We start from the raw sequence: 25,415 nt of genomic DNA, 5'->3' as shown, positions 1-25,415 counted from the left end.
CTTCTAAACGGGATACGACGGTCGCTAGTTGTTTAAACTTCGTCAGACAAGTTCAAACGACTGCGAGTCGATCGTTTTAGACCTCTAACTTGAGTATCACAAATGATTGGTAAAGAAATTGCAATTTTTCAAACGTCACTGCTCTTCTAAACAAGCTACGACGGTCGCCAGTTGTTCAAACTTCGTCATACGGGGCCAAACCACTGCAAGCTGGTGGTTTTGGGTCTCTAACTTCAGTATGACAATTGATTTCTAAAGAGGTTGCAATTTTTCAAACGCCACTACTCTTCTAAACGAGCTACGATGGTCGCTGACTGTTCAAACTTCCTCGTACAGGGTGAAACGACTGCAAACCACTAGATTTAGGTCTCACATTTGAGCGTGACACACCGTTTCCGGTCAAACAGGCGAAAATCTTGCGTATCCACGTCATAGAAACGTCCTCAAACGATTCATAAAACTGTATAAATACTTCAATCTACCTGAAAGTAGAAGTTTGAATCGGTTCGCTTCCGATTGACCAGCACTATTCGTAACGGAAACTTTCTCTCTGCAGTAACCGAAGTAAATTGATCTGCACGACTACGGTATGTATGCGCAAACTTCAGCAGCCTGCCTTAACCCGAACTTCTGACAGTAGTTAGCATCAAGCCATGTCCAGGATGTTTGAAACTTTCGCAGCAGTATGCACGAGTGTTTCACCAGAGAATGAGCCTTTGTACGACATTCAGCTAAATGCCCTCAAACAATTTTCAAACTGCGTGGCAACCTCAATCAAACTTAACACGGGCGCACACATTACACTGCTCTCAAATCACTGGAATAAATGGTCAATTACTTGCAGGAGGAACAAAATTCCGTGTTTGCACAAACCTGTACAATCCAACGATTCCGAATCATCCGGCATTCGGAAGCTTCAGAAACGACACATCCGAATTTTGCACTAGAAAATTTCTTTATTAATCAGCTGAATTTCTACACGTTTAGCAGAACCTTTTGTTTAACGTTTTGACTTTTCCGAAAATTCACAGCACGTGATAATTCAATTTCGACGAGAAACGCGACGACGTGTTCGTCCCGCTAACGGTTCAGCGCTGCGCGAGCCACGATGGGACGTCGAAACGTCGATTAAACAAATGGATAAGCTGTCGAACGTCGTAACAACACAGCCGGTGCTTGCGTTCCGGCGCATGATTTGGTGACTGGTCGGAATGAATGGACGGGACACGCGACCGTGAAACAACCTTACCAAGAAGCCAGTGTTCATTGATGAGGCGAATAGATTAAGAGCAACGTTTACGGTTCCCCGAAGAATGCTAATTAGGACATGCAAATTCCTCGAGCGTACGATTCCGCGAACTTTCCGCGTAGCGAAATAACTCACGCCGGCTCGGCTACGCTCGGCTACGCTCGGCTTCGACTTCGACTTCGACTTCGCTTGCGGGACCGTGCGATTTTCCATGTTCTCGATTCGCGTCACGCCGATTCCTCGAACGCGTCGCGACCGTCCACGAAACGCGAGCCTTCGAACATTCCGGAAAGTTCTCGGCCGAGGGAAAACGGAGCCGAGCATGCCGGCCGAATCTTCCTTCTATTCAGCATGAGCTAACCAGGCCACCTACAAATACATCTCCTGCTAATATCGGAATGGCCTGGGATCGGAAACTGTTAAACGCCACTAGCGACTCGGAAGAATCCACCCACGCCTCCGCGAAAAGAATTTCCACCTTGCGGCTTCCAGAAACCCTGCTTCCAGCCCTCGCAAAAAGTATTCCATCGGGCGGGTCACCAATACCGTGGCAACTGATCAAATTGTTATAACCACGAAAAATCAATTTTTTAACATATTCAATAAATGCTAACAGCGATCGTGTTAAGAAATCCAAGCTGCACCCGATGCACCGATACACGAAAATTTAATTTTGACCAACTTTTTCCGAAGAAAGAACACCCCTGCGTTGCAGTACCGGGGTGCAATATTTTATATCCCCGGCGAAAGAACAAAAGTATTTATCAATTTCCAATGAGGTTCGAACGGATTGGCGAAGGATCAATGGAACAGCAAATGGCAGAGAATAACGGCAAAGTGTTGTAGATCGATGTTCCATCATTTTCCTGGTTAGCCGAACAGAAATCTGCGCACGCTGCGCCACGATCGAAACGAGGAGACACACGTACACCATGCGACCACATAAATAGGACATTTACCGTGCGACGAGGTTTAATTTCCATTAGCTCCGAGGGCACACAATTTCCCAGTCCCCTCGGCGTATTCTATGAAAGATGACTAATGTAAAATGCTAGCAGGGGGGCACGTATTCGTCTCGATCGGACAAGTGTGCTCGTGCCACTTGGCGCCGACCCACGAATCTTCCGAGAAAACTGCGCTGCATCTCGGCTAGCGGTAGAACTGTATGTCCTATACACGGTGTCCTAGAAGTTGCGGTGAAAGATAAGTAAAAAATGTAGCACACAATCTTTTCCAATCGACGCTTCTTTTTCGAGGGAACCGACTCTGAAAATTCGTCGAACAGCACAGAGTAAGTGGAAACGGTGAGTCATGGTCAGACACGTCAGCCGTGCCTGTTTATGCACTGATTTAACCATCAGAGGAGTCAAAATGAGTCATATTCTTTATTTTTCTATTATTTAATGCGTGACGACACGCAGTGGAGAATTATTGAATGAATTGGTTGACTCACAAAAAATTGATGAACTCGACATTTCAAGGTCATGGGTACTTTTTCTCACGAAACCTTATATACTTCTTTCAATATCATTATAGACCACAAAAAGACAAGACCAACGCCCTCTATAACCATACCATTCTGATCGTTCAATTTCGAGATATCAGTGTCTGAAAGGAAAGATACTTGATACTTTCAGACACAAATATCTCGAGAGTGAATCATCAGAATGGTACGGTTATGGAGGTCGTTGAATTCGTCTTTTTGTGCTCTATAAGAATATCGAAATATATAATCTCGTATTAAAATATTCCAATGGTTTTGAGAAATGATCTTAGGATGAAATGGCATTCAGAAAAGATTTTTTGCGCTGTTGTATGTGAACCTCGTGATGACGTTGTTCCAAGATTATTGATTGTTGATCGAGACACCCGGTACACTAAATCGCTCTCGAGGATCCGTCCTTTCGCATACGCTTGGCAATTCCTCGTCGCGAGACCATCGGCGATTATCGTTCGAGTATTACCGGTATTAAACGAGCACCGAGATCAAGGGATTGCTACTTACGCGACGAGACGAGGAAAACATGTGCCAACACTCCCTAGTGATCCAAGCGCGTTTCTGCTATTAGGTCATCCCGTCTCGTTTTCTGACGCTGAGATTAAGTATGAAATAATAATGTCCATATTCTGGGAATATCACACGAAATGATAAACATCGCTTTAACGATAGGATGTGTCTTGAATTGTATAACAAGTTTTGACGAGAATATATCATGAACGGTATTAGTCTCGTTTTCTGACGCTAAGCTTAAGTATGAAATAATAACGTTTATATTTTGGGAGTATCGTACGGAATGAAAAATATCGCTTTAACGATAGAGTGTGTCTCGAATTGTATAACAAGTTTTGACGCTGATATGTCATGAACAGAATATAGGACGGTTGTATTAGTATATGTGTGACCCGACTTATGGGATGACCTAATATCTGGGAGACTGGCCGCGCCAAGCTGCCCTTTTCTACTTCGTGTCCGACTCTTCACGACCCAGACCACTGTATTTTGGCAGAACGTCTCCACTCGGCTCCGGGAACGATCGATATCTCGCGTGCACGATTTTCTTTATTCTCGTTTCTAATCGACTTCGCGACCCTAACAGGAAATTGTATATTTCCTGCTAGGAAATTATGTCGCAGTTCTGACGCTTGCAGCTACGAAGAGAATGATACAGCAAGGATGACCTTCGTTGGTAACTGCACTTATGAATTCATCGTAATTTACCGGCCGGTTCGTCCCGAGCAAATTGATAACAAGCAATAATGGCACCTTGATTTCTCGTCACAGGGGCGTCTCTATTCGCCTCCGAGCCCCCGTCCACGGTCCCCTAATTACAAAGTAGGCCGTCGATTGCTCGTACGGTCGAGCAACTTCTCAAAGAGGCTCGTTAACGTCTCCGCCCCGATTGCAGAACGCGACGATCGTCGTCCGATCATGCACCGGATCAATCAGCGGCGATATTAATAGCGTGCGGTTATTATTACGCGATAAATTCTCCGTGGCACGGGCCGAGAACGAACCGATGACACCGGTGTGCGGTCCCCGCGCGACTCCTAGACACCGGACATCCTTGAACTATAACATTCTGCGGGGGAGTGCTATAGCTGCCGGTGTCCTGACCTTCGGCCCATCCATTCTACCAGCCATGGTGGAGAAGCTCTGCTCTTCCGGAAGACGTCTACTTCCCCATGAGAGACGTCATGCTCTAATTTAACGGGAATGCTGATCACACTCTCCTCTTTGCGCAGCGTAAATATTTAAATAAAAAAGCGAAATAGTTTGATAAATCGAGAAACATAGGGTAAGGGTCAAGATGAAAGTATCTGTATCGTCTCAGAGAAAATTTTTGTAAAAATTTATTAATTGAATATCACTTTTCCGTTTCCATGTGAACGCTGTCGAAACTCCTGGGTGTCGACGGAAAAGTCAAGTTCGAGTTACGCATTCGCGGTCTGCGTCATTCGAGTCTACAGAGTAGAAATTATACTTATGGAAGCTCGAATGCGTCACAGAGGGTCAAGGGGGGGGGGGAGTGTAGTTAGCACTGACCCGTCGAAGAGACGCACGCGTATGTGTCGTCGTACTGTCCTGATAATCGAATACGTACGCGGTGTGCGACGCAACGCGTCGCTTCTCCGATCCTTGAACTATAACATTACAGCGTAGGAGATCATGATGACGCCGACACACTGGCGAGCGAAAATTTCCCATTCCAGTTGCAGATGTGTGTGTTAGGTTTCCCGAAAAGCTTCATTCGCAATGTTCGAGACTGGTATTGTCAACCAACGCAATTTTCCTTACTCAACCGAGCCCTTTTAACAAGCCGCCCAGAGCATTATCATTAAGATTCGTTGATCCTCCTGAACTTCTCTTCAACCATTAACATTTACACACAACCTCGCGAAACTTTTACACGGCTTTCTGCGCTTTCAATACGCAGAAACGTCCTAACAACTGTGACCATAGGTCGTGAACTATACTTTCCCACACCCTTCGTTCAGCCCTGCTTCGAGTGAACTATTCCTATCGTCTAAAGTTTCGAGCACAGTTGTGCGCGTAGCTCTCAAGTCTTATTGAAAGTAAACAAAAGGTACAGCAAACTTTCTAATCGCCTAGCAATCGGAAAACGAACAATCAATTCTGTTAGCGGCCGTCAGAGAGTGAACGACGAAGGGTTAATGAAATTAAAAATATTTTCAATCAGCAATTTTTCGTGGCGCCACGAAGTTCGACTGCGCAGGGTTCAGTTTCAATGTTATTCCAATGCAGGTGATATCATGGCAATCACACGAGCACGAGGACTGTGCACGAGGGTTGGTCTCGGAGGCTTTCGACGGTAACTCGACTAAATAAAAATCCTTTGAATAATGGCACAGACAAAATAAAAATATTCTGCACCCATTGCGAGAAGCAGAGGATCAATAGAAACGTATTTACGATACATGGAGAATAATAGAACGATGATCCTTAATTTCTCCGATGACCGTGCTCTTTTAAATTGGATGTACCCATTTTTCCTATAAACGCATAAAATCAGGTCACAAGGGACTCGCGACGCATTGGGACGTCTTTGTGTCCGCGTGAAGGGGTTAACGCGCGACGGACACTCGAATGCCCCATTAGAGCCTCGAATCGTTCGGGAAACGGTTTCATCGGGCTCTATAGTTCGCGCGAGTGCTAGAGGATGGGCCGGGCGTATGAAAGCAGCCCGGAATGGAGCGTTGGGGCCGTGGCGGTAGTTCTTTTCGGCGAGGACGGTCGCGAGCTATAGCGCGGGTCTACGCGTAGAGCTGCTCGTTTCCTTACGTCGGTGGAAGCTTAATAAATCAGGCGAGCCGGCCCTGTCAATAGTAAGGTCAACCGGGGCGACTCGACGTCTCCAGTATTTGCCAAGTGGTACGGGACATGGGGTGCAGGGGGGAGGGAGTGTTGGAAGGAGGACAACCCCCGGAGGCCACGGGGGATGGAGAGGAGCGGAGGACGAGGAATACGCAGAGCGTCGGCGACACGACGTGTGCGCAGTGTACGAGCGCTCACGCACTCACGCACGCGGTCGCGCACGCACGCGTGCACGCGCTCTGGCTGTGTGTCTGTTCGGGCCACGGTGCGGCACGAGGTCACCGAGCATTCGAGCACGACTGCTCGCCGAAAGCCCTTCGCCGCTCTTTCGAGCGGCCTGCAAAACACCCTGCAACCGCAGGGCGCCATGCTCGGCCAACACCTGCAATCACCGTTCGCACCGGTGCGTTTCGCAATTTAAGAAGCTCGGAATTGCTGTACTTCAGTCTGCCAAAATGATCTCAGAATTTGATTTTATAATTCAACGGTATTCCCATGTGTAGATTTGTTGGCTCGCATAAAATCGTCGAGAATTATTACAGTTTTTCTGTACCATGAAATTGTGGCATTAAGAAGCTTTCTGTTGGGGTAAGCAGTGCAGCTGTCAACTGCACGAGCATTGTTGCCAGAGAAATATGAACGCGAAAATGTAGTGTACTTCGAGGCACCCGTCTTTTTTCCCCCCCTTCAACCGAGAAAAAGATAAGGTTCGTTAGAATTGTATGAATCACCCAAGACGGAGAAATTCGTGCAGAAGGAGAGTTCGGTCATAGTAATTTTTTAAACTGAGATATTATTCAACAGAACGTGGACGTTCATTTTAATCTTCGTTTGAAGAGACGAGGCTAACGCGGAATGGCGATGCGAGGGAGACGCTACACGCTCGTTCACCTAATTCAGTGCCGTGAACTCCGTGTGCCCGGAACATACTCTGTTCGGTCAGATTATCGTATCAATTAGGTTAAACGAAAGGTGTATTAAACATGCTCGCGATACCATCGAGGACGCGAAGAAAATTCCCCGGGGAATCTAATTCTATTACTTAGGCGAGTACATCTTTTTTTTCGAGATTAATCGATAGACAGTATTATATAGACTGTACGGTAATAATTAACTAGGGGAACCTTGAGTCCTTATAATTTATACCAATCTTCTGGGTCTTCGTTATAATTGAAAATAACATAAAATAGCAACACACTCACATGGTGATCGGATTGAGTAACCTCCGCCTTTTCGAAATCGGTTCAAAAAGGAAACGAGATTAAATTTACCAAAATCAACAATCAAACTGCAGGAATATTGCTATGAATATAACAGGAATACGTTCAATTTCAAACATGAATATATTCCAATTTTAACAATTCGATTGTGACTCGCTGCAAACACTCGTGATTAAATAGAAACCACCCTTAGTCAACGATTTGCGAATAAATGAAAAGAAGATATTGTTATCAGTAATATAGTTAGCTGTGATATAGAGTCTAGTGACAATTTTTGTTAATGGCACAAGGGTACATTCGAGCCATTTAATGCAAAAGTGGTGTAAGTAAATATTTATCTGTTTAGTCCAACACACCGTAAGGGTTTAATCACCACTAAATAAAATAATTACAACACGATTTTCCGTATTATTCTATTTTGAAGAACTTCTATTTAATTAAAGTTCTCATTATCCAATTATTAACTTACTTGCACCATTTTCACATTAAACTCGTTACGTTGCGGACGAGAATAAAGAAGGCGAGGAAAACAAACGGGGGTAGAACAGTGGGTCGTTGAGACGGTTTCGGGGTGGGGGGGGTGGAAAAGCCTCGGCACCCCCGAAAATCCAGAGGTGGTGGGCACCTGGCCGCAAGCAACCAAGCAAGGCAAGCAAGGCAGCAAGCAAGCAAACTATATATCTATTGATCGTTCATTCATGCCGCCCTTTCGGCTCCTCCTCGGCCGTTCGACCGACCCTCTTCCCACCCCCTCGACCCGTTTGCCACCCCGTTCGGCCACGATTCCACCAGCGTCATCGTTCTCCCCGTTCTACCCACAGGCGTCAGAATCAGAATCAGTTCTGCCAACTGCTGGCCGAATCGAAGCCTCGCGTCTGTCACGTGCCGCGCCGCATACTACTCCGATTTACAAAAAGATTCATACTACATCGACTAGCTTATTCGCCATACTCAAACCCATGAAAATAATTATTCGATGTCACCCGTTCTCCTTTATTAACGAAGAAGAACAAACTTCCAGACGGAACTCTCTATTTTCCTAAATTTCGAGACACTACAAATTTGGAGAGGCCCCAAAATTTCGGGGGACTCTGGATTTCGAGGGGTCCTAAATTTTGAGGGATCCAAAATTTCGAGAGATCCTAAATTTCGGTGGTATCCAAAATTTCCAGAGATCTTAAATTTTGGTGGTACCAAAACTATAAAGGACTCCAAATCTCGAGAGACCCTAAGTTTCGAGGGACCCAGGATTTTCAGGGAATCTAGATTTGCAGGGATCCTAAATTTTGGGGAACCAAAAATTCCAGAGATCTTAAATTTCGATGGTACCAAAACTTCGAGGGACTCCAAATGTTGGCATACCCTAAATTTCGAAGGGCCCAGAATTTCGTCACAGAGTCATCCATCCTCTTCTTTTTCATTTTTGTTCCCTCCATTAGGCTAATAAGTTTCTATTACAGAGTAATTCCGGCGATTATCTTTGAAAATCGGCTAGAGGGCTTACACGCAAAAGCCAACGATTTGGTTCCAAAGAAAAATTGCGCCACATTCGTTCGTAGAACTGAATAGATCGTGATAGTGATCGCGATTCGCAGCTCGTTCCTGTGCAACGATCAATCCGACGGCCCCTCGGGTAACGGGTAACGGGTCCGATCGATCGGGTCGAGACTGGATACAGGCGGAACGCGATTAGCCGAGCGAACGACGAAACGACCGGCCGGCACGCTCAGAGCCATTATTTAATTGGCAGTTACGTAACACCGCCGGCTTTTACGTGACAAACCAGCCCCACGGATCTCTAATAAATTAACGTGTTCGCGAGGACACTCGTAACTAGGATCGTCGACCTCCTTTCCCGCGATCCTCGGCCGTCGACGAACCGTGAGACCGGGGACGCCTTACGCAACACAACCTCGCCTCGACGAGAAATGGCTGCAAAAAATGTTTCTACGCCCCAACAAGAACCTGCTGGAACAATTGTACTCCCTTACTTGTTGAAATTTAGGGCCTCGGGAATTTTAGCGTCCCCCAAGATTTAGAGTCCCTCGAACTTTCGGATCACTGAAAAATTTAGAGGCCATCGAAATTTAGGAACCTTCAAGAATTGTACTCCTTCGAGATTTAGGATCTCTCAAGATTTGGGGTCCCTGGAAATGTAGGGATCATCGAAATTTTGGGTCTCTTGAGGTTTGGGGTCTTGGAAAATTTAGAGACCACCGAAATTTTGGATTTTCCAAGATTTAGAGTCCCCCGAAATTTGGGATCACTGGAAATTTAGAGGCCATCGAAATTCAGGATCCTTCAAGAATTGTACTCCTTCGACATTTAGGATCTCTCAAGATTTGGGGTCCCTGGAAATGTAGGGATCATCGAAATTTTGGGTCTCTCGAGATTTGGGGTCTTGGAAAATTTAGGGACCACCGAAATTTTGGATCTCCCAAAATTTGGAGTCCCTCGAAATTTGGAATCACTGGAAATTTGGAGTCCCTAGAAATTTAGGGATCATTGGAATTTAGGTCTGAACGCCATAATTAGCAACTGTATATGGTGTGAAATAGAAAATAGTAAAACTTTTAAAGGAATTTAGGAACACAGTAACATTCTTCTGAACTTATTTAGATCACTGAAAAAAAACCAACATTCAATACCTGTATCCCGAAATGTCCCGAATAAATTTGGATCTCGCATCGAGATCCAGAGTTTGCCGATACTCCGGCAAATTACAGATCGTTCCGAGCCGATTCGATGCATCGAGCATTAAATATTCTCGCCGATTCGATCGAGCAGGGGGGGCTCTATGTTCGGCGCGAGATGGGACGCCGATTTAAAAGCCGGAGGAAACGACGTCGAGAGCAATTTCGGATAATAGACGGCTCGCTCCGCTCCGGTTCGGTTCGGTTCGGTTCGATCCGATTCGATTCGGGTCGGCGACCTTTATTTTCGAGGGTGCGCGAGAGGTTCCGGCGCGGAACGAGCTTGTGCAACGGAAAGAAAAAAAAAAGAGAAAAAATCGGGTCGAAGCTGAAAACGGAAGAGGTGTCGCGTCGCGACGGGCCAACGTGCTGGCGATTTAATGAAAACGATAAATTCCGCCGGTACAAAATAAATTTCCGATTCGCCCCGCCGCGGGCGAATTAGTGCCGAGGGCTCGGGAAGCGAAGATGCCCTTTGCGCGATATTTACGATTGGTCGGCCAGTCGAGAAAAATTACGCCGTCGAAATTAACGCCGCCGTCGCCGTCGCGGCCCGGCGCTCTTAATTAATCTTGAGCGAACCGACCGAGAACTCGGCCGTGCGAAACCGGAGCCCGCGCGCGAAATACAATTAGCTGCGCTTTATCGCGCGCCCGAAAACCCGCTGCGTCCTTCCGCGAACGCCGTCTGACCGCGTGCGGACCTTTTCCACTGCGCCCGACCGTTCTCGAGATGCACCTAGATGCAGTAATTCGCTGCAACGCTCGTCGCGGCCGACCCTGCGCCGGCCTCATTCGCATTTCGTTTCTTTAACCCTTGAGTGAACTATTCGGATCGGTAAAGCTCCACTGAAAATTCTGCTAATTAATGTTTAACCATGAAAGTATGGAGGTTCAAAAACGATAGAGGGCCAGCCGAATATTAACCGGATTTTGTTATTGTACAACAGCATAATTGTTCTCATATATATAAGATTGAAATTCAAGTATATTTGTCTGACACTCAATTTTCACCGTGGGCTAATCTACTTAACCGTCCTCTCAATAGCTGGAACGATGAACGAGCGAATATTATCGACTTCCATTGCGTAACGTTTTATTATCGCACTTTTAACCATTAAAGGTGCAAAATACAATGAAATCTTGCATAAATCAAGTCGTCAATTCAAAGATGAGACGTTACGGAGGGCAAAAGGAGTTGCTCGGGATAAATCGTTTGTTAACCCTTTGCAATAGTGACTTCGCTGGTAAAAATAGCCAGACAATTATTCAAAACAGTTTTCATATTATTAAACTCATCTGTATTCTATAAATTGCTAAAATTGAATTGTTGTATGAAAAAAAAAGTTTAATGTGATTTCCAGAATGTAAAAAAGATAATGAAAATGTTCTAGGTTGAAAGAAATGTCTTGATTTCGGTATTGAAATGCAATGCACCAAGACGAGCTTCACAGGAAACCAATTGAGTCATTTGGGAGCTGATTGAGCAGCTGATTCGACGCAAGAGAAAAGTTAAAAATATACATTGGACAATGTCTGAACATCCCCTTTACTGTCCAAGCGTTTCACTTTGTGATTATCATTTCTTCGAACCACTCAAATAAAGATTAGGAAGATAAACATTAGAGGAGGTAATCACCTCAGTACCAACCCTCTAATTTCTACGACACCGGAGTTAAAAAGTTGCTACATTAGTACGTACGCGCGAACGGCATAAATTCCTTTCTACTTTTGAAATGTTTCAGCATTTATTTTCCTCGTCGAACGCGATATAGCGAGGCGTACACGAGAATGTGGTCGCTGCATCGCGATTATTTATGGGGCACGTGAGAGTCGGACGCCGCGAGACTGTTCGCTGTTTAAGCACGCTGCCTCTGCGGCTCGATAACGACCCGGCTAACTCGATAAAAACTTTAACCCACTTTTTATCTAATTATTTCAATCCCCGGGCTATGGACGGTCGAGCAGCGACGCGTACAGCGTACGCCGGGTCATTTTGACCCGCTCCCGATGCCTGCCACGCTTCCGATTATTTGCGATAACCGAACTGCTCATACAAATTCCCATTTTTGTTTTATGAAAAGCTTTCCTTCGGTAGAAAGCGTCAAGATTGTACGTTCTGATTTTTTCAATTGACAATTATATTGGGATTGTGCAGATCCACGGGAAATTGTTAAACAGACTTCTTCGGATGGCAAAAAATTTGGACAGTCACAATTCTACACGACTATTTTCCTCTCATTTTGTGAACCCCGAAAAGACGTTTTCTGCTCCCATCATTTTTCCAGCTCCGATTTTCTCAGAGCAGGGACGGAAAGACGTGGAAATTCGGGAAATCGACCGGTCCCATTAGGATCGAATCGCTGCGATTAAATCGCTGGCAGAGGCTTTCCGGCGCGGCAGGAAAGTCTCGCGAAAGCTCGAGGACGCTTCGGGAAATGCGCTCTCTACCCCTTTGACAACTTTTCAACGAGGCAGTGGCGGATGAGATGGGGTGGTGGGGGAGGGGGGCAACCAGGCACAAAGCAGCGTGACGAATCGCGGTTTCGTCGCTCCAAAGGCTCCGCACGCTGTACAACTTTTATGCATCCCCCTGGGGGACGATCGCGGCGTTTCCTTTAACTCGCGCGAACAAGGGCGAGACAGAGCGCGATACAGAGTGATACAGAGTGATACAGAGCGAGACAGCGCGAGCCGATAAGCGAGCTGAAACGACGACGGCCTGATAACGAGACCGTGGCAAACGGGGACAGCAAGAGCTGCCATTGCCGGTCGGAACCAGTCGGACAAGACGGTCACAGCTCAGAAACGCTAACCTTCGTGCAGACCCCGTTTTGTTTGTCGTTTTTGGAAAGATAAATGTTTGTTGTTCGCAATTTATCCACGACTAGACTACGGATTTTTATGCAGAACTGCCTCAAATTGATTTGCCAGATACAGGGACCGCATATAGATTCGTTTGTTTAAACAAATATTTTATTTTAGATTATAATTCGTTTTCTTAAATAAATATTTTCCGTTTTCCGCAATCTGTCAACGTTCACGCCACCTGTTTTACAATTGAACATTTCTTTCCGTTATTTGATGGTTCCTCCATTCACGATTTTTTATGTCGCATAAAAAAATGAAAATAATTTTCCATGACGATATGATTTCTCACATTTTGCGGGAGGATGCATCGCGTTTAATAGAATATTGTCGACAGATAGATTCTCTGACGTGTTAAAGATGACCATCGTCAGAAAGACGCGGTGAGGCCACGTGCAGGACGGTCGCACGTGTAATGCGGTTCAATCGTTAAATTAAATGTGACGTGAATGAGGTATGTTCACTGCTTCGTGTTACGAACAATAATCAACACGTTGAAGCAATGCAGAAAATGACACCGGAATTCTAAGTTTTCTGGATTGCTTTCGTTTTTTACTCTCGTCAGACCTGCACAGCTTAATCAACGGAAATGCACTCGAACATGACGTAACCGGAATTAGTTTTTCGATTAATAACGAAGTAAGATCACGATAGTATTTCTTGATTGAAAACACTCCACGGCACATGCATTCTGAAATCGGACATTTCGCGTGCAACGAACTAATATTTCCGAACTAAACTAATCGTCCCTTGTGCTGGGCGTTATCTGCAATGAACGTGTTCGAAAGAGTGTCCGCCGTGGTCTACGCGACAATTTCGATTCGCGGTGGGTCCGATGGGCAAACCGGTGCAGGATCGGCGAAGCTTTAACCTCTGTCTGGAGAAACGACCGTCCCAGGAGCCGGTGCACTCGCGACGCCGCTGGACAGAGAGGGAATAGGAGAATCCTACACGGCCGGTCGTTACCGGGCAGAACGAGGTAAAGGGGTCAAATCGGAAAAGGTAGCGAGCAGCGGCGGAAAGCTCGGACAAAGAACAGCTAGCGAGGCAGAGAGAGAGAGCGAGAGAGAGAGCGAGAGAGAGAGAGAGAAAGTCTCTCTCGTGGTGGTTCCCTGCACATTCGAACGATCCAGAATTTCCGGATCAATCTCGCGAGAGCAACGAGAGTAGAACCAGCTCGTAGAGCCTGTACCGCTGAACCGCCAGCGAAACGTGGAAGGTGAATCGAGGTGGAGGCGACACCGGAATGCTCGTGTCGCAAAAATTTCGAGGTTCGACTATTTTGTATCGAGCTCGTAGCTGCACGACGTCTCTGAAACGGTCAGGGAACCGGGAGTCGACGACAGAAGCGCGGAGAGCGCAGCCCGACCAACCTCTGAGGTTAGGGAACCGTGTGCGAGGATGTGGACGATCGAGTGTTGAGAATTCTCGAGGAGCAAGGTGGAGGACGAAGGTGACATCGGAAGGAGAGAATGAGTGGCCGCGAACGATTCCGGCGAGGTTAAATCGCGATCGCAAAGGGGATCGTGGTTCGCCTCGGGTTGGTTTCGCTGGACTCACCTCTAGAGGGAGGCAGGGGCTGGTTGCGGCCATGTTCCTACATGCGTTCGAGCCTCTGCCCTGCTGGCGACGATTCCCTCTTCGTGCTCAGGCACCACTTTAAGACAAACCACCACCAACACTCGACGAAACGGTGCACGAAACGGTCGCGCACTGACGCCGACAGAGAGATTAACGGCCGTTTCTTTTGTACCCGGGTACTCTCTCGCACGCGCGAGCTTCTCTCTATCCTCTTGTCACTTCGACGACGACGACGACGACGAAATAACAACGAACTCCGATGGCCAGACAGACGCTTTATTCACCTCACATACCACCCTCCTCCTCTCCGCCTTCTCCGGCGAGCAGGCAGTACAGCAGAACACACGGTGGCAGAGAAAGCGGTTCTCTCTCTCTCTCCTCTCCGACGTTTATGCGTTATGTATATATATACGTGTACGGTATATCCGCGACACACGGAGTCGCGGTTTTCCCTTCTGCCTCGTGTTTCCTCGTGGCCGAATTAGATCCAGGCGGGTGCACGCGTACCCGTGCTATCTGTCTCTCTCTCTCTCTCTCTCTCTCTCTCTCTCTCTCTCTCTCTCTCTCTCTCTGTGTGTGTGTTGTTCGACTCGTTCGACTCGCTCGTTTACTCGTTTACTCGTTCACCCGTTTACTGGTTTACTGGTTTACTCGCTCGTTTCTCCTCCTCCTCCTCCTCCTCCTCCTCCTCCAGCTCCTACTCTTGGACGCTCCTCTACTCGCGCACGCAGCCAGCCACCAGGGCCACACGCGGCACGCTCTCGCACGCTATAGGACACACCACTAGCAGCAGCACGCACTCACGCTACCACGAGAATCCCCGGTAAAGAGCGATTCTTTCGTATAGTGAGAGAGAGACAAAGAGAGAGGGGGGGGGGAGACAGAGCGCGAGATATACCCGAGTTGTATCGGAGGGAGAGGGAGAGAAGAGAGAGAAAGAGAGAGAAAGAGCGAGAGAGAGAGATAGAGACACAGATAGAAAGAAACAGACGACAGAGAGCGAGCCAGAGAGAGAGAGAGAGAGAGAGAGTAGACACGGATACCGTGATAGAAGAAGAGAAAAAGATGAGAGAGGGGGGGTGGGATGGGGTGGGTGGGTGGTCGGGACGAACGATGTGTAATAACTTTTGTATGTGTTCGCCTTTTGTATGTGTCTCTCTGTTTGTATTCGCTGATCCGTCTGTGCCTGTGTGTGTCGGTGTGTGTGTGCCTCTTCCTCTCCCCTGAACTCTAAACTCCCTCGATCTCGGCGACGGGACAACAATCGAGCAGCGCGCGACGCACAACAACCGGCGGCCACTGCCTTCCTTTTCTTCTTCCTCGTCTTCGTCCGGCACCTCTCTTCCTCTCCTTCTTCCTCCTCGTTGTCGACGTGGTCGCCTCTCCTCCACCCGTTCAAGCTTGCTCCCCCCTCCTCCTCCTCCTCCGCAAGCACGTTCACAACCTCCTCCTCTTCCCGTTCCAACTCCTCCACCACCACCACCACCTCGTTCTTCCTTCTCCTCCTCTTCGTCTCGTCCTCCCCTCCACCCCTGCGGCAGCAACACACCAAAACGCACTCTTCTGCGTCTCCTTCGCGTACCCTCTCGCGGCAAGGATGATTCCTTCCTCTCCTCTGGTCCTGCTTCTGCCTCTGCTGCCGCTGCTGCTGCTGCTGCTGCTGCTGTTGGCGGTGCTGCTGCTGCTGCTGCACACGCACCCGCCGTACCCGCACCCGCACCCGCGGAGCCCGCACCTGTTCCTCTTCCACCGTATCCACCTCCTCCGCCTCCTCGGCCTCCACCACCACCGCCTCCTCCGCCTCCTCCTCGTCTCCTTCCTCCTCTGGCTCGTCCAGCTCCTCCTCCGCCTTCTCGTTCTTGTCCACGTCCTCCTCGACGTCCGTCGCTTCTCCTTTTCTTCCTCTTCTTCTTCCTCTTCAACTGCTGCTGGTGCTTCTTCTTCGTCACCACCACCAGCCCCGTCAACCGCCACCGTACCACGGTCGCATAACAAACGCACTCGCGTCCCTCAGCGTCTCCGAGGGCGATCGAGCGAGCGACCACCGCGCGCACCACTATTACAAAGACCCTTTTCTCTCTTCCCTTCTCTACCCTTTTATCCTTTTATCACTCGCTGTTTTCACCGCGCACAAACTCTTTATTCTCCCTCCCTCCCCCCCTCTCTACTCTTGTATCCTGCACTGGACACGATTACGATTCCCGTTGCTCTTGCTCTTCTTGCCGACGAAGATGCTCGCGCTCGAAACCACTCTCAGCACCGTTCACCTCCGCGTCCGCGTCCACGTCCGCGTCCACGTCCACGTTCACCACGTCCGCGTTGCGCCCGTTCATGTTCGCGGCCACATCCGCGTGTCCCCGTCGAGTTTTCCACCACCGAGAAACGAGATGAACCAGCCTCTGTGCTCGAGGTTACTTCCTGTGTGCTCGTTCCTCCACTGGAAATCGGCTCGAACCGTTCTGTGCTCGGTTCTACCAGTCGACTTTGCTGTCGCTGCTCTGTCTCACTTTCTCTCTCTCTCTCTCTCTCTCTCTCTCTCTCTCGCTCTCTCTCTCTCTCTCTCGCTCTGTCTTCAACTCGCTTTCGTAACCCCGTCTTTCGCGCGTTCGCGTTCGCGTTCGTGTTTCGGTTTCTTTCGTTCGTTTCGTTTCGTTTCGTTACGTTCGTCTCTTGTCCGTTTCACTCGGCCGGAAGTTCACGCACTACCTACGTTCCCCGAGCGTCGGAGCTCGTGGCCACAGCGGGACGGTCGCTCGACTACGCTCTCTCGCTCTTCCACCACCACCTACACACGGGCCCTCCCTCTCCGAGCACAGAGAGGAGAGCGCCCTCTCTTCTGTTCGCCTGATTTCCCAACCCCTCCTGCACACGAAAAGCGCCATCTTTCTCGCGCGACCCTCTCTAGCCGTCTCCTTTCCTCCTACAGAAGAACGATGCTCTCTTCGCTCTCGGTCGCGTTTCGATCCCCTCGCGTTTCACCCTCTCTTTTCCACACTACCCCCCGAACCTCCCTCTCGAGCATCTCTTTCTCTCTCTCTCTCTCTCAGTGATTCCCCTGGTTCGCTCTCTCGCTTCGAAGCTTTTTCTACGTTTACCGCCCCCGTGCCCTGGGCTCGCGCGAGCTCCTCTCCTCGTCCGCTGTGGGATTCCGCGACTTTCCGCCTGCGGAAACTATCTCTCTCTCTCTAGCGCGCGCTTGAAAACCCTCTCCCGCCCCCGCGATTATTACCTCTCGCTCCAACCGACCCGCCTCGCCACTATGTACTCGGTCTTTCTCTCTCTGTGTTGCGTTCGGGAATTGAGTGGGGCGTCAGGAGCGTATCCGAGAGGACAGACACCCTCGACTGTACTCACCGCGGCTCCCGCGAAATTTCAAACAATGACACGCTCGGACAGGTTGATTTGATCGATGATCGAGGTTCCCGATGGTGTACGAGGATGCGTTCCGGTGCGCGATGCTCTTCTCCGAGGCACGGTTTCGACTGACAACGGTTTTTCTGGCGGTGCTGTGATCAGGGCCGCGGTTCCGACGACCGGGATAGTTTGTAAACTACTTCTTGCTTATAGCTCGCGAGCAACGTGTACCGCAGCTATTAGCCGCCGGGGCCTGTTGTTGCCGCGACCTCGTTCGACCGTTGCGATTCGAAACGGGAACCCGAAACGCTCGGTCGCAACCGATCTCCCGTAATGTTCATCTAGAACATCTGCGCGAAATTCTCGGCCGGATTGTGCACCCAAAATTTCCACCTGCGACCACGCAATGTCCACCGGAAACTTTCACTCGCTATGAACACCCGAAATTTCTCTCCAGAACGTCCGGCCTAAATGTCTACCCAAAATATTCGATAACTAAGCTGACTGAAGGGCAAAGATCTTTTCAATGTGTTGAAATTATTCGAAAGAAAGAATTAATATGTGTCTCGAAATTGATGCAGAGAATTTTTATTTTCCATAAAGTTCCGCATTCTGAAAGTTGCAGAAAGCTTTGTCCATAATAAATCGAGATTAGCTCCGCAACAGTTCGTGCATGAGCAACAACGTCGTGGAACACGGTGGCCGCGATTCGGAATTAGCTCGGCGTGCGCTCGCATTTTCGAAATTGGTTCGAGCGGATAGAGCGCGCTAACGGCCGTCGGCGTCGTCGCGAGGCGTCGCGACGCTGCCCGGCCGATTGGTGTGCGTAAGAATTCGTGAATGTAAGCGAGCTGCCGTCGTGTTAGTCGAGCCGAAGCATGCGCGCCGCGACGTCGGCCGAAAGAGAGAGGGTTGGTTAGCAGGTTTCGGGGGTGCACGAACGTTCCTTGGCACCCCGTCCCGATCGCCTACGCTGTCTCATAATTTATAGAAAAGCCTCCTCCCTCCCGCCACCTCTTCGTCCTCCTCGTGCTCCTCCTCTCCATCCATCATCCACAGATCTCTCGTCCGCTCGAATTTCCCGTCGTTCGACCAACGATTCTCGCCCATTCAAGCTACCTGCATCGAACGCCTGGATGCAACGGTGCTCGGTCGCGGTGCAACGATCCCGATCCGACGCAGCCGGCAAACACAGTTAATTACCCCATCGAAATTGATAGATGACGTCCGAGCCGGGCTAGTGTCCGGGGTACTCGCGAGCTGTCTCATCCATTGGGAATCATCCGCCAGAATAATAAAGATGGAGGACTGAGCTGATTCGAACTACGAACGCGTCGAGTCATCATTTGAAAACAATCCTGAGGGCCAATTTAGGCGAACAAGCTGGAATTGGAAAGTCCGAAGTGATCGACTGCGGATTTTATGCATTCCTGGCAAAAATTAGTAGGCAAAACATGAAACAGTAGAGAGATAAAAGGAATTTACGTCTTCGTACGTCAAATTATGCTTTTTGAAGAATAACTCCGCCGAAGGTCATTTGAAGGTCAACTTATTATAAATGGTGGAATTTGTCTTTTCATTAGTTCTAACGTTACACTGATCAAAATACGTCGTTCCATTAATGAAAAACGACGATGACCTTGAAATATCGGAATATATGAGAAGAAAAGCTTCCCCGTGACTCATTGTTGAAACAAATTTCTATTTGGTCCCAGTGCCTTGTAATTGGTGCAGAAGATTTATATTATTCCATGAAGAGCTCCATAGCCTATCGATGTCTGTGCGAGCTCTATGTTTGCAAGAATTGCAAGCCTCAGTAAAGTTTGGTTTACTTTCAGAGGCAAACTTTAGAGTGTCAGTCAAGTGCTTCGGTAAGAAAATGTAAAAATTTGCAGTGAAGTCGTTAGAGTAGTCAGCGTTTCTCGTTTCAACGAGTCGTATAGTTAGAATGCATTTCCTCGAGGTTAGCAGCTTCTTCGTTAAGCTGAGTTTACAACTTTTCACTTTGGATGGTCGTCGTGGACGATCCATCAAAATATAGTCTTTCCATTTCTCTTGTTCATTATGTTATAATCGCCGGGTGTGTCTTTTAGAAAATTAAAAATGTCTGCCACGTTTGCCAATTTAAGGATATTGCTACATTATTTTCGACGCGTTCAAATTATTGACGGAAGAAATACATTGTGTCCATTTCTTATCATAATTTTTATTTCGAAGAAAAATCCGCAGTCTATCGATTACGCAGGCGACAGAAGAGTGGTTCCGTGTTTTCGAGCATGTTTGAAATCTTTCTGGCGAGTCTGACACGGTATTATAGGGCAAGGGGTTAACAGACTCAGTCTGCTCGCCCCTAAAAACCGAGACCTCCGTTGGTTGAACAATGTTTCGGTCGGAGGGTCGCTCTGCACGCAAATAGGGTGAAAAAGAAGAATGGTGTAAGCCGTATCGTCACGCTGCGATGCGATGCTATGCGATACAATGCTATGCGCCTGGATGGCTGCGCCGTTCGGCGCGATTCCGCGGTACAAACGGTTCAACTTCAAATCCGCGAGACGATAGGGGGGGAGGGGGGAAAGAAATAGAAACCTCCAGATGGAAAGGGAAGAAATAGAAACCTCCAAACAAAGAGGGATGAAATTGTCAGAGACTATATTTTTTTACAACGGAACCACGAAATCTTCCAACATGGGACCTCCGTGTGCACCTTTATCTGTCTGTCATCGACGTTCACAAATTTTTTAACAACCGTAATGTCAAAATTGAGCTTGTTATAAGCTGAGGTAGCAAGCATCCGAACAGCCTATCCGTGTATCCGGCATTTAGCGAACTAATTCTTCCAGCGCGCGAAAGAAACTCAACTCATTAGCGGTTAAATAAAATAAAAATCGTCTGCATCAAATACAAAAAATTTTAATCCAGCAGAAATTTCTTTCCCTCTCTAATAACATCAAAAAGTTGTTAACCCTTTGCACTCGAAGCTATTTTAACTCCAAAACGAAACATTTCTTCTGACCTAGAATGTTTACCTCCTACATATTTTTCTTTCGTGTTATACATACGAGAATGGTGCAATTTAATCGTACATTACTGGAGTGTTGAGTGATTTATCAAATAGAAACAAATTTAATAATGTAAAAAATATTTTGAATAATGATACAGCCATTTTCAGTGGCGCCTCACAGTCGCCATTCGAGTGCTAAGGGTTAATAATATATCGGAATCTTAAATTCTTTGTTCTCTTTCAAACTGCATCCACCTACCTTTCCCACAAATGCATAAAATCCGCGGTCAACTCGTTCTCGGTTGATAAATTAAAAAACAAATCGTGCGATTCTAAAATGTGGTCGAACTCTTTTTGCCAGGGGTTGTGCAACGTCGACCATGCGGAAAAGCAACCTGACAAACCCTCGTCGTCCCGGAAGGGTTGAAACGCCTAAAAATCGGAAAGCTACCCCGAAGACGGCCCGGTTCGCCAGAGTGCAGATGCACCGGCTCGGAATCGGCCTAATCGTCGAGCCTGTTGACGCCGATGATGCACTCTCGCGTAGTAGCGTAGCGTAAGTTAACGCAATCGGCTACGTGTTGGAAGGAACCGGAACCAGTGGTGATCCCAAACGGAGCGAGAAAGAGAAAGAGGGAGTGAGAGGGAGGGAGGGGGTTGACGGAGGGATGACGAGGAAGGGGTGGGGGTTAGGGTTGAAACGGAGCCGGGATACCGAGAACGAACAGGCAGAAAGGGAGAGAGAGAGAGAGACGGAAGCGAAGGGAAACAGAGTGGGAGAACATAGTCGGCCAAGGGGGGGTTGGTTATCGGGGGCGTAGGGAGGGAAAGGGAGATTGTTCGGAGGGTCGTACGTATCGCGTCAGGGTGTATGCACCGAAGAGGGGTAGGCGGCGGGGGTCACGGAGTGCGCTGACCTACTGTTCCACATTCGTCGCGCACACCAGCCTTTCCGAAGTTCGTCGCGGGGCGAACCCAGAAACCCAGAACGCTGCACCCTCCGTCACCCCCTCGACCACTGCCCCCGTCTCCCATCGTACCGTTCCTTCTCGCGGGCCTTCTTCATCAACCCGCCCCTGTACACTCCCGCCCAGAAATATATCCCGACACCCGGCCGATTCGTCGAAACTCTCTACTTCTGCTGCATCAACGCGACACGCTCCCGATAAAGATTATGCTCGTCGGACACACGAGCCATTATCGAGCACCGCGTGGCACGGGCTACCCTGCCTCGTTCAACCCTTCAGGAACGATCCCTGATTCGCGGTTTCTTTCATTCTTCATTGAAACGTAGCCTGTCATGGGACATTGGTTATTGCTGAGGAATCGTGACACAGGGTAGTTCACACGTTGAAGAACATAGTGCAGTATTTAGGCCGAAATCGCCTAGTCAGACACCTTACGATAAAAATTGAAACGATTGAAAAATACATTTTAATTGGTCCTCTGGTTCTTGCAATTGATGAAGATCATTTTAATTTTGCATAATGATCCGCAGTCTAGCGGTCAACATACTCTGACAACGAATTGCAAGTTTCTCGATACGTTTGTTTTTCTACTCGTATGAAAAGCATACGCGACTATCACTTTTATTGACATCGAGATAAACGTTATTTAAAAGAGCAGTTAGACATCTACATAAGAACTGAAGACAGGACCTTGAAGATCAGTTCTGTACCTCGAAGTGGTAAATCAAAAAGACTTCAGGGTATAATAGTATTTCTACAACATTTCGATCTTAAAATCGGACATTATCGAAATAATAACAAACTATTTTACATTTCTAAGTTGGTCATATGCAACTTAAAAAAATTGGCCAATTTTAGGTGATTTCCAAATGGTTCTCCTGTAAAATTTCCTTTTCCCGACTTATGTCACTTTTCTTATGAACGAACGAAATGTGTCTGGCCTGTGGCATTTTGCCTAACCCACGCCCTAAGCCGTACCAATCCGACCGAGGAATTGTTAAACGAGATTTCCTAAATGAATCAGAAATCCGAGGTAAGAGAATCGAGCAATGTAATCGCGTAGATGAGCCCCCACATTCCAGTTCCGGTGCCGTTGAATAAATTATTATAATTTTGCGGGAGTCGGCGGCCGACTTCTGATTGGACGGTCGGCGCGTTAAAAAATCATTCGGATGGTCGGACTCTCTCCGATGTCCTCGGGACGAGCGGATGCAATTAATTACGCATAGATATGTCCGAAGTCCGTTCCGATTTCGGTCGGAAACAGCCGAGGGACACGATCGATTCGCACGATTGTAAGAGATTATCTCCCGAGCATCTTTGCGCGGATAATTGTGCTAATTCGCTGCGAATAAACGAGTTCTACGCCGGTTTCGAGAGTGTCGCGAGGACGACGGTGTTCGGGGGGACGTCTCGGACGTCTCTTGGACGTCTTTCAGGAAAGATAAGCGACTTCGCTGCACACCACCGTTCCGTTTATCGCTCGGGCGCAGGCGAGATCGTTCCGCGTCCGACTTCTGCCATTCTACTCAGGAATAAAGATTCGCAGCTGCTCGAATCTCGATCCGAGAGCGAGGTACACGTGACCTGGCATTAATACGGCCCGCCAACTTGCTCCGACGATTTCTAATCGACACCGATACGCGCGGGTGCAAGCACACCGACAGCCGTAAGCATCCGCAAACCGGCATCGAACTTTCCGAAACACACTCGAATCGGAGCCGTACAATTAACACCGGGAACTTCAGCATCCATTATTCCGACGGCCTGCAAATTTTCTTGTTCGCCATTGTCGAGATTGTAAAGGCTCATTTGCGGGGAATTGATATACCACGTTCACGACGACTCAAGTAATTGGCCGCTCGGCTGCGGATCGTTGTGCAGAATAAAAATTGTCTGCGTCAATTATTGCACACGAAATGACCTATTTCAGAATGCCACCAAGTGTTTCAATCAAGAAATACTGACTATTAACATTAGGTTAACGGGACCTAATATTTTTAATTTACGATTGTTGAGATTGTGAAGATCCACCTACGTGGAATTACTCATCAAATTTATTTTCCTCAGGTATATATTATCTAAAAAAAAAAAAACGGCTAAAAAACTTGAGAAGACACACTCTTCTTATTGTTATAAAGTAATGTGAAATATTCACTTCTAGTGCTCCGTAAACCTAGTGTTAAGCGAGAAAACATACTTTTATTCGATCGAAGAACCTCGCAGAAAATGTGTACTTTGTACAAAGCACCGCAGTGTATGAGTAATTGATTTATTTCGTTCTAAATAAAGAAAACGAGTATTCTCATTTCAGAATTATTGCACTGTTCTTCCCACGATCGAGAAAACATTTCCGGGAGCCGAAGTTGGAAGATAAATAATAGCTGGATCGGAGCAGCAAGAGCAAACACTTCCGGGAAGAGGTGGATGTCTGGCTATCGGCGACACTCTCTCCTGATTTTATTCGAGCCGTTGGCCAGAGAGAGCATCGTTTTGCTCCGCCGGTACGCACGACTTGCTCGGTGAACGGGACGATATGATCGGGGGTGCACGCGAACACGATAAAATCAATATGTCTGCCCTCCTCTCTCTTTTGTTCCGGGCGCGGTGGCTCCATTATATTTCTTTTCCGGCGCGGCGCGGTCTTCCGCCAGGAATTCGCGCGGACACGAGGAACAGAGCGAAGCGTACAGGGCCGTAGGGGAGCAAAAAGGGGCGAAGAGGAGCGAAGAGAAGCGGAGAGGAGGAGTTTAGCCATCGATTAAACTTTCGGGAAATCCCAAGGGCCGGATGTGCCGGCCCCCCCGGAGTAGATCGATGCGCGACAGGTACCAAAAACCACCTGATTCTTTTCTCGTCGACGCGCGTGCCCCCGATCGCGAGCTCTACGTTTCACTCATCGCCCCAACCGATCGAAACGAACGAGCCGACAGAATTCGCGGAACTCGGCTTATTATCGGCGCGGCGATAACTTATACCCGGCCGATCGAAGAGTGTCCCTATTACCAGTTGCTTTGTTCGGTTTTGTACGTTCAGTTTCTATTGTTGCCGAGGAAAAACGCCGAGGAACAGTTCTAATATCAAAGAATGGATTTCCGCTGCAGGGGATCCTCGAAGAAATTGTATTTTGTCGGACGGCAGAGCTTTCAAGCTGAAAATTGTCTGCACACAATCTACAAAGCACGTTGTAAACGTTTCTTCTGTAAATTTCTCGAACCGTGTTTAATTGCCATAAATAACCAAAAATGCGCGTATCTTTCTCATAACTCTAGGAAGTGTGCCAGCTTGACGTTGGGATCTTCTTATAGCAAAAATAGAGAACGTTTTATTACGTTCGTTTAAAATTGCTATACGCGAAATGTGCAAGCAGCCACATAAAAAGCCGAATAAGGCGGATCGAACAAATCGCCATATCTTATTAAATGGTGCACCTTTTAACCTGAACAATTTTGCACACGTTCTTTACAATCTCCTCTAAACATAGTAATCGTTCCTTAAATTTCCACCTGTCCGTTCGATCGTTCAAAATTCCTCGGTTTCAAGTGGACGAACCGGCACAACCCCCTAACGTAACTTCGACATTTTTTTACAACCGAACCAAAAAGTTATTCAACATGACACCTCCGCGAGCATCTTCGCCTCTCTGTC

At 47.8% G+C, this 25,415-nt stretch overlaps 1 protein-coding gene across 2 annotated transcripts in view; it reads right to left on the bottom strand.

Annotated features, from left to right (window-relative positions):
• The window catches only part of Cac (calcium voltage-gated channel subunit cacophony), a 209,774-nt gene that overhangs the window by 92,662 nt on the left and 91,697 nt on the right, over positions 1-25,415 (bottom strand). Inside the window, exon 1 of one of the 2 annotated variants that reach the window (XM_076797556.1) lies at positions 14,424-14,558. The exons of the other annotated variant lie outside the window; for it this stretch is intronic. The gene's annotated coding sequence lies outside the window, so the exon portion shown is untranslated. Of the gene's footprint in view, positions 1-14,423; positions 14,559-25,415 lie in introns of those variants that run through there. 2 annotated transcript variants of the gene reach the window in all.

This window comes from Halictus rubicundus, chromosome 12 (genome assembly GCF_050948215.1).
Source record: "Halictus rubicundus isolate RS-2024b chromosome 12, iyHalRubi1_principal, whole genome shotgun sequence".
NCBI classification, from domain to species: Eukaryota; Metazoa; Arthropoda; class Insecta; order Hymenoptera; family Halictidae; genus Halictus; species Halictus rubicundus.
The sequence above is the reverse complement of the archived record's forward strand: the minus strand, read 5'-3'. Positions and strand labels throughout refer to the sequence as shown.